Source organism: Tympanuchus pallidicinctus, unplaced genomic scaffold (genome assembly GCF_026119805.1).
Source record: "Tympanuchus pallidicinctus isolate F22 unplaced genomic scaffold, pur_lepc_1.0 scaffold88, whole genome shotgun sequence".
Lineage (NCBI taxonomy): Eukaryota > Metazoa > Chordata > Aves > Galliformes > Phasianidae > Tympanuchus > Tympanuchus pallidicinctus.
The window spans coordinates 108,759-117,123 of NW_026294811.1; the positions used below are offsets into that span (position 1 = coordinate 108,759).

Consider the following 8,365-nt stretch of genomic DNA (forward strand, 5'->3'; position numbering starts at 1 on the left):
CACCCCAGTGTCACCATAATCCCCGTAAACAGGAAGCAGAACCCCTAGAAGTGCACTATTACTATCTGACCCCAGAGAGACAGCAAACTGCCGAAAAGACAGAGAAGGAACATGCCAGCAGAGGATGCAACAGGCAGCACCAGCAGGGTGTCCCCTGCTTCAAAGGGGTTGTGCACTACCAGCACTGCGGTCACATTGGCCACATGGCTGCCCAGCAGTGTGGCACCGGGCATCACCGTTACTGCCAGCTCAGGATGCTCGTCTGCCCCACAGCGCTTCTCGAATGGTACCTGCGGTGGCACTGGCACATCCTGGCCCAGCCTGTTACCTCCATGTGTCACATCACCATCACACCCCAGAGTGCACTGAGGAGCTGGGAGAGGGTTCGATGATGTCTCTGGAGCTGCTCGCTGCATACTCCATAGCTCTGGGACACGTCCAGGTGTCTCTAGAGCCCACTGTGGGGCCATGAAAGAGTTCTGGGGCATACAGGGGGCACTGGGTTCCACAGGACTGAACTGACATGTGGCTGCTTGACAAGTAGCTGTTATGTTGGCAGTGTTTGGGACAGCAGCTCCTAGCAGGGCTGTGTAACGATTCAGACGCCAATAATCTATTGTTAATCTTCACCTTCCATCTGGTTTCGAAACTAGACAGACGGGCGAGTTATATGGGGAGTGTGTTCCAGAAATGTTTTTTCTCCAAATCTGCGATGACTTCAGAAATCCCACATCATGCTACAGCAGAAACAGGGTGCTGCAGTACATCAGTGATCTCTGATTCCAGGAGCACAGGGGCTGCACGAAGTATATACATGCTGCAGACACCCTACTTCTTTGGGGTTTGGGGTTGAAACTTGAGGATGTCAAATCCTGAATTGTTTTCACAATGGTCTTTAATTGCAAAGAAAGTAGGCGACACGTTTTTCACTGGAGAGCCACAAGCTGTCCCCTCTAGTTTGGCAGACAGCGCTCTCTCCGATCACACCGGTAATCTCAACTTTGACGTCCAGGCTGCACACACAGCTTTTCAGCATCTTGCTGTATCAGTACTGAAATTTGTGTGCTGTATCAGTATTGAAATTTGCGCTCCCCTATCTATTAGAAATTTTACTGAATGCCTTTGAGGACAGACTTCAGTCAAAATACGTGTGCCATTGTTGCTCATCCTTTGATCAAACTCCCCTTGCCACACCTGCTCGTTATCAGTCTTTTTTTTGTTGTTTACAGTCTGAAGCAGTGATGGAGCACCTGGTGAGGGGTGTGGCCAGCCCTGCCAGCACAGGTGGAAGCAATTTACCTGTGGGACCGGATAGGGCTGAGCTTGGCTCCACCCCTCCCTGCCTATATTTAAGGGCTGGGAAACAGCAAGGGCAGCATTCAGCTTGGGGACTGCCTCCTTGGGAGCATTGGGAGTGAGTTCTACCCTTTGGAATGAGGTGAGTGATTGATGCTTTATTGCAGGGCTTTGGTCTTTCCTTTTTGGGGATCCTGACCACTTTTAAGGGCTGAAAGCTGTAAGGGCAGCATTTCTCCATGGAGGCTGCTTCTTTTGGAGTGTGGGCTGAGTGTTTGTTTTTGGAATGGGGTCATTGATTTCTTCTTTATTGTTGGATTGTAATTTCACTTTCTGGGGGGCTCCTGACCACATTTAAGGTCTGTCAGGAGAAGGAGCAGCGACTGCACCTGGACACCGCTTCCTTTAGAATGTGGTGTGAACCCTTGAAACAGGGTGAGTGACTTTTTTTTTTCAGGGTTGCAATATCTTGTTGCTGGGGGGATCCTGACCCCACTTAAGGGCTGGCAGCCTTTAAGGTGGTATCTGTCTTTAGAGACCGTCTCCTTGGGAGTGTGGGGTGAGGTCTGATCCTTGAGAAAGGGTGAGTGATTCCTTCTTATTTTAGGGCTGTGATCTTTCCTGTTTTTGGGGCATCCTGACCACACTGAAGTGCTGGCAGATGTAAGGGCAGCATTGATCTCTGGAGACTGTCTCCTGTGAAGCATGGGTGAGTTTTGGTCTTTGAGAAGGGTGTAAGTGGTTTCTTCTTTATTTCAGGGCTGCAATCTCCCTGTTGTTGTGGTTTTTTTTGTTTTTTTTTTTTGTTTTTGTGTGTGTTTTTTTTTGTTTGTTTTTGTTTTTTTGTTTGTTTTTTTTTGTTTGTTTTTTTTTGTTTGTTTGTTTTTTTGTTTGTTTGTTTTTTTTGGTAGTATGCTGACCACATTTAAGGGATGGAAGCCATAAGGGCAGCATCTCTACCTGGACACTGCTTCCTTCGCAGTGTGGGCTGTTTATCTTTGGAATGGGGTAATTTATTCTTTCTTTGTTTCAGGGCTGTTATGCACTGCATCCAATCATGCAGAGTTGTTTAAGGGCATTCTGTGCACCCTTAGGTGTAATAAATCAGTTGATCTAATTTTTCAGCTCAATGGGGTTTAAGGATCGACGGAGTTTGTCTGGTTAGTGGTGTAAGCACTGTGAGATCTGCCGAGCAGATAACAGAACATCGCGAGCCCCATGTTTGTGCACTAGTTTGTATGCAGGCAGGTTTTTGATGGCTGTGGGAAGCTCATACAGGGATCGAATGGGTTGCAGGGGGCTTACCTTGCTCCATGGGGTCTATTCTTCCAGCCCAATGTGCTACACAGCTGGCGATAGAGTGAGGTGCATTGACCAGGACCTGAAGAACAGTCCCAGATGGCAGTGGCCATTTGCTTCATCCTCATTGAGCATGATATGGTCTGCACCACTCGAGCATAGGGATAACAGGTATTTGTTCCTGTTTTGTCTGGTTCTCTCCCATATCTCCTTTACGAATTTGTCAATGGTAATGGATCCCAAGGCATCGTTCTCAGAGCACGTTGTGACTGACCACCTTGGGGTCCTACAGTCCTTTCTGTTTGAACAGCAGATCTGGCTTTGTCTTTATAGAAAGCCAAGGATTGTCCTCTTCTGGACCGCTGTACTCAGCATCACCCCAGCGTGATGAAGTGGAGCCCCTGGTCTGCTGAATACTGGGACTGGCCCAGAGATGCTCTGTGATGGATGTGGGTTATCCCAGCCGGAGTACTTGGTACCATTGGTGGTGATCTCGTCCAACTGCCACACAACGAACAGGAACATCCACAGCCAGATCAGATTGCCCAGGGTCAGCCTCACCTTGGAAGGGACAGGGCATCCATCACATGTCTGGGTAACCTGTTCCACTGTGTCACCACCCTCACTGTACAAGATTTTCTTTATATCTAGGCTAAATCTTTCCTTGTTCTTCCCTTCAAGTATTGAAAGGCTGTTACCAGATCACCTCGGAGCCTTCACTTCTGCAGGCTGAGCAGCTCCAGCTCTCTTTCTTCATAGGAAAGGCGTTCCATCCCTCGGTTCATATCTGTGGCCATTCTCTGGATGTGCTCCAACAGCTCCACGTCTGTCCTGCACTGCAGGCATCCACATCCACACACAGCACCTCCAGGTGAGGCCTCCCAGCAGAGCAGAGGGGCAGGACCACCTCCCTTCGCCTGCTGACCGCACATCTTTGGATGGAGCCCAGCATACGGTTGGCTTTCTGGGCTGGAAGGCGCGTTGCTGAGTGCCACTACTCAGCCTGTTGAGGTCCCTCTGGATGGCATCCCGTCCCTCTGGTGTGTCACCGCACCCCACAGCTCGGTGTCATTAGGGTGCACTCCACCCTACTGTCAATGTCACTGATGAAGGGGCAATCCCAGATGTTTGTGCAAACTCAGCAAAGAACACCTTGAGAGCAGCCCCACAGAGAAGGATCCTGGTGGGTGAGAAGCTGGACGTCAGCCAGCAGAGCGGGCTTGCAGCCTGGAAGGCCAGCTGTGTTCTGGGCTGCATTAAAAGAGGAGCGGCCAGCAGGGAGAGTGAGGTGATCGTCCCCATCTGCTCTGCTCTTGTGAGGCCCCATCTGCAGCGCTGCATCCAGGCCTGGGGCCCCCAGCACAGGAAGGACGTGGAGCTCACGGAGCGGGTCCAGAGGAGGCACTGAGATGATCAGATGGTTGGAGCAGCTCTCCTACAAGGAAAGGTTGAGGGAAGTGGGCTTGTTCAGCCTGGAGAAGAGAAGGCTTGGGGGGGACCTCATTGCAGCCTCACAGTACTTGAAGGGGGGAACAGCAGGAAGGGGAATGGCTGTTTACAAGGGTGGATCGTGATAGGACAAGGGGAATGGTTTTAATCTGAGACAGGGGAGATTTAGGTTGGTTATTAGGAGGAAGCTTTTCACACAGAGGGTGGTGACGCACTGGAACGTGCTTCAGAGTCCCTTCCAGGAGGATCTGCTCCATGACTTTTTGCAGCACAGAGGTGAGACTGACATGTTGGCAGTTCCCAGGGTCACACTTTATATCTGCAGTAACAGCTGTGCTGTCACCTTTTTTCTGCTCACCAGGGACTTCACCTGACTGCCTCGACTTCTCAAATACCACTGAGAGTGGCTCGGTGACTGCAGCACTGAATTCCCTCAGAGCTCTGGGACTCGTCTCATCAGGACCCAAAGACTCCTGGATGCTCGGGTCCTCAGGTGCTCCAGAACCTGATCTCCCATCACAGTGTGGGATAGGGAGGGGTCTGTGGGACCGGCATTGCTTCCTGAATCCCCACCTACCAAACCAAAGGTGAGGGCGGTGTATAATGAGCAGTTATCAGAGAAGATGGAAGATGGATGTTGTTGGGTACCTCAGCCTTCTCCTTGTCTGTTGTTCCCAGCTCAGTGCTTGCCGGTAAGCAGAATCGTGCGCAGAGCGCAGCCACGTTGATCAGAGAAAGGAGTGCAGGTTTGTGAAAGAGGCACATCTGCAGGGCAGTGCCTTCATTACTGCTTTGTGTCCCACAGGTGGCAGCAGGCTGCGGCGCTCCTGAGTGCCATAAGGACCGCATGGAGATGCGTGGCTCTTATGGGAGCAGCAAGGAACCGGAATCTGCATTTCCTGGAATGCCTGGAACCCTGCTTTGCTGGCTGGTAATTGTCTGCCCAGCAGGTAAGGGCAATGCACACCCACCAGTGTTTATCCATTCCCTAGCATGGCACAGCACGGTGTTCCCACAGCTCTTCATTGCACTTCGTGGTGCCCTGGATGCTGCCTGTCCTTTTCTTTCTGTGTTCTCCTTGTCTCCAGCCTTTCACTGCAGCGTTTTCATTCCCTTTGCCCTTGCTGTTCCCTACTCCATTCTCTTGCCCTCCTGTTTTTGTGTTCCATGCCACGTTCTCTTGGCCGCTGCCCTTGGCTTTCTTTGCCGCGTTCACTTCAGCATTCAGTTTTGGCGTTCCGTGCCGCGTTCTCTCGCCCTCCTGTTCTGGCATTTCCTTCCATGTTCTCTTAGCCGTTGCCATTGGTTGGGCATCCTCTTGTCCTCCTGTTTTTGTGTTCCATGCTGGTTTCTCTTGGCCGTTGCCCTTGGCTTTCTTTGCCATATTCACTTCAGCATTCAGTTTTGGCGTTCCCTGCTGCGTTCTCCTGCCCTCCTGTTTTGGCGTTTCTTGCCGTGTTCTCTTGACCATCATCCTTGGCATTTCCTTCCACGTTCTCTTGGCCCTTGCCCTTGTCTGGGCATTCCCTTGCCCCCCTGTTATTGTGTCCCATGCTATGTTCTCTTGGCCATTGCCCTTGGCTTTCTGTAGCCACATTCTCTTCACCATTTGATTTTGGCGTTCCCGGCAGCATTCTCTTGCCCTCCTGTTCTGGCACTTCCTGCCATGTTTTCTTAGCCCTTTCCTGGGCATTCCATGCCGTGCTCCCTCGGCCTTCTGTTTTGGCATTTTGTGCTGCGTTCTTTTGGCCGTTGCCCTTGGCCTTTCCTGCTGCGGTCTCTTTGCCCTCCCCTTGGCTTTCCATCGGTGCTCTCTTTGCTTTTGCCCTTGCCTTAGCTTGGCTGTTTGCTTTGCATTTACCTTGGCTTTCCACGGGAGTTCTGCTTTCCTTTGCCTGCCCTGGGTGTCCTGCTTCCCTTTGTCTTTAGCACTCTAGCGTGAGCTGGGAGGCAGCATTAATGTTACCCTCGACCTAAACCCACAGCTGAATGGGAGTTCTAACGATAACTTTGTTAACCTGCAGCGTATCTGTAGACCAAACCCTTAACCCAGTGTTGAAAATGTCTCTTACCCTGAATGCTGCCGTAAAAATAATGCCCCATGTTTTGTCAAATAACCCTAATTGTAGTGCAGAATACTGATGTTAGACCATCTGTAACTTCAACCCTATCAATACCATTAATTCTATCCCTAACGTTAATTATAATTAATTACAACCCTTGTGTCATCATTACAGCATTGTGCTCAGGGTGCAGCCCCACACATGCGGGGCAGCGCCTTCATTACTGCGTTGTGTCCCACAGGTGGCAGCAGAGTTGCGTTGCTCCTGAGCGCTGTAAGGACAGCACGGAGATGCGCGGCTCTTCAGGCAGCAGCAAGGAACCAGAATCTGCATTTCCTGGGATGCCCGGAACCCCGCTTTGCTGGCTGGTAATTGTCTGCCCAGCAGGTAAGGGCGATGCTCACCCACCGGTGTTTACTCATTACTTAGCGAGGCACAAGGTAGGGTTCACAGAGCTCATTTCTGCACTTCACGGTGCCCTGGATGCTGCCTGTCCTTTTCTTTCTGTGTTCTCCTCGCCTCCAGCCTTTCACTGGAGCGTTCTCCTTGCTCTTGGCTTTCCCTGCTGCGTTCTCTTGCCCTCCTGTTTTGGCGTTCCCTGTGGCATTCTCTTGGCCGTTTGCCCTTGCCCACCTTCACTGTGTTTTCTTTGGCCTTCGGCTTTGGCCATCTGTGCCACATTCCCTTGGCCTTTGTCCTTGGCCTTCTTTGCCACGTTCACTTTCCCTCCCGTTCTGGCGTTCCCTACAGCATTATTTTGGCCTTCAGTTCTGGCGTTCCTGGCTGCGTTCTCTTTGGCCGTTGCCCTCGGCCTTCTTTGCCCCATTTCCTTTGGCCTCCTGTTCTGGCGTTCCCTGCGGCGTTCTCTTTGGCTTCTATTTTGGCGTTCCCTTCCATGTTCTTTTTGGCCATTGCTCCTGGCCTTCTTTGCCCATTCCCTTTGGCCTCTTGTTTTGTCTTCTCCTACAGCATTCTCTTTGCCTTTGGTTTTGGCCTTTTGTGCCGCATTCTCTTTGGCCATTGCCCTTGACCTTCTGCATCGGCCTTCCCTGCAGCGTTCTCACGGACCTCGCCCTCCATTTTGGCCTTCTGCGTCGATCTCTTTGGTCTCCATTCTGGCGTTCTCTGCGGCCTTCTTCTTGGGCCTGACCTCTGACGCGACCTTTGGCGTTCTCCATGTCTTTCCCATCCCTTTGCCCTCTGTTTTGGCGTTCCCTCGGCTGTTCTCCTTGCCTTTTGCTCCTGCCTTTGCCTTGGCCTTCCCTAACGGTCACTCTAACCCTAATCCTGATGTACCTAACCCTAACACCTTTCCTGTTAAATACTCCTAACCTTACTCTGAAGCCTTTTCTTAGAGCGGTGTTTGGCTTCCACATTTTGTGGGGGTGGGCTGACGGTGAGCACCGTTTGGGTCTCGGCGTTCCTCCTTCTAAAGCGTGTCTCTGTATTACAGGTGAAGATGCCTTCGACGCTTCCAGTCGATGACTTCCCCCCTGCGACGCCATTGGCTTTCCAGGCCTCCCACACTCACCGCCAGCTCGGTTCGGTCAACCGTTACCCGAATCCCCGCTCCGTTCCCTTTCCATGATCTTCCCGTCACTCTGCCACAAGCCCCTACCAAGGTCATCGCAGGCAGCGTGTGGGATGCGGCGCTCGGTCTCATTGCAGTTCATCCCATCGGCCTCAGCCCAGCGATCCAACCCACCCGCACCCTTCCTGAGGGCCCTTCTGCTCCCAGGCCAATCAACGCTTCCTTCTCATGCCATCTGCGTTCCTTCCAGGCCATTTTCAGACTCCTGCCCCTTTGTGGCCATTTTGAGAGTTGTGCTGATTTCAGCATGTGCATTCAATTGACTTCAACCAAATTGGCTTTAGCTTTACATTCAATTGACTTGAACCAAATTGGCTTTAGCCTTGCATTCAATTGACTTCAACCAAATTGGCTTTAGTTTTACATTCAATTGGCTTCAACCAAATTGGCTTTGGCTTTACATTCAATTAATATAAGCCAAATTGGCTTTAGCTTTGCCTTGGTTACGGGGTTGGGCTAGCCTTGCTTTGTTTGCTCCTAGGCAGGGCTAACCCAACCCCGTAACCAAGGGCCGTCGGAGGCGATTTTGTTCCTTCCCGGCCAGTCTGAGACTCGCGCCCCATTGCGGCCATTTTGAGAGTTGTGCTGATTTCAGCATCTGCGTTCAATTTATCTCAACCAAATTGGCTTTAGCCTTGCAATCATTTTGCATCAACCAAATTGGCTT

The 8,365-nt window shown here is 51.3% G+C and overlaps 1 long non-coding RNA gene across 3 annotated transcripts; it reads left to right on the plus strand.

The window, feature by feature from the left end:
* Positions 1 to 1,213: 1,213 nt before the first annotated feature.
* On the plus strand, positions 1,214 to 7,966 carry LOC128074280 (uncharacterized). Of its 3 annotated transcripts, XR_008203150.1 has the most exons (8): positions 1,214 to 1,438; positions 1,656 to 1,731; positions 1,904 to 2,005; positions 2,330 to 2,392; positions 2,906 to 3,190; positions 4,406 to 4,537; positions 6,349 to 6,494; positions 7,561 to 7,966. It is a non-coding gene; the product is annotated as an uncharacterized LOC128074280 (long non-coding RNA). The 3 variants fall into 3 exon arrangements; XR_008203148.1 differs by lacking the exon at positions 1,656 to 1,731 and having other exon boundaries at positions 1,216 to 1,438; positions 7,561 to 7,963; XR_008203149.1 differs by lacking the exons at positions 1,656 to 1,731; positions 2,330 to 2,392 and having other exon boundaries at positions 1,217 to 1,438; positions 2,929 to 3,190; positions 7,561 to 7,961.
* The last annotated feature ends 399 nt before the right edge of the window (positions 7,967 to 8,365 follow it).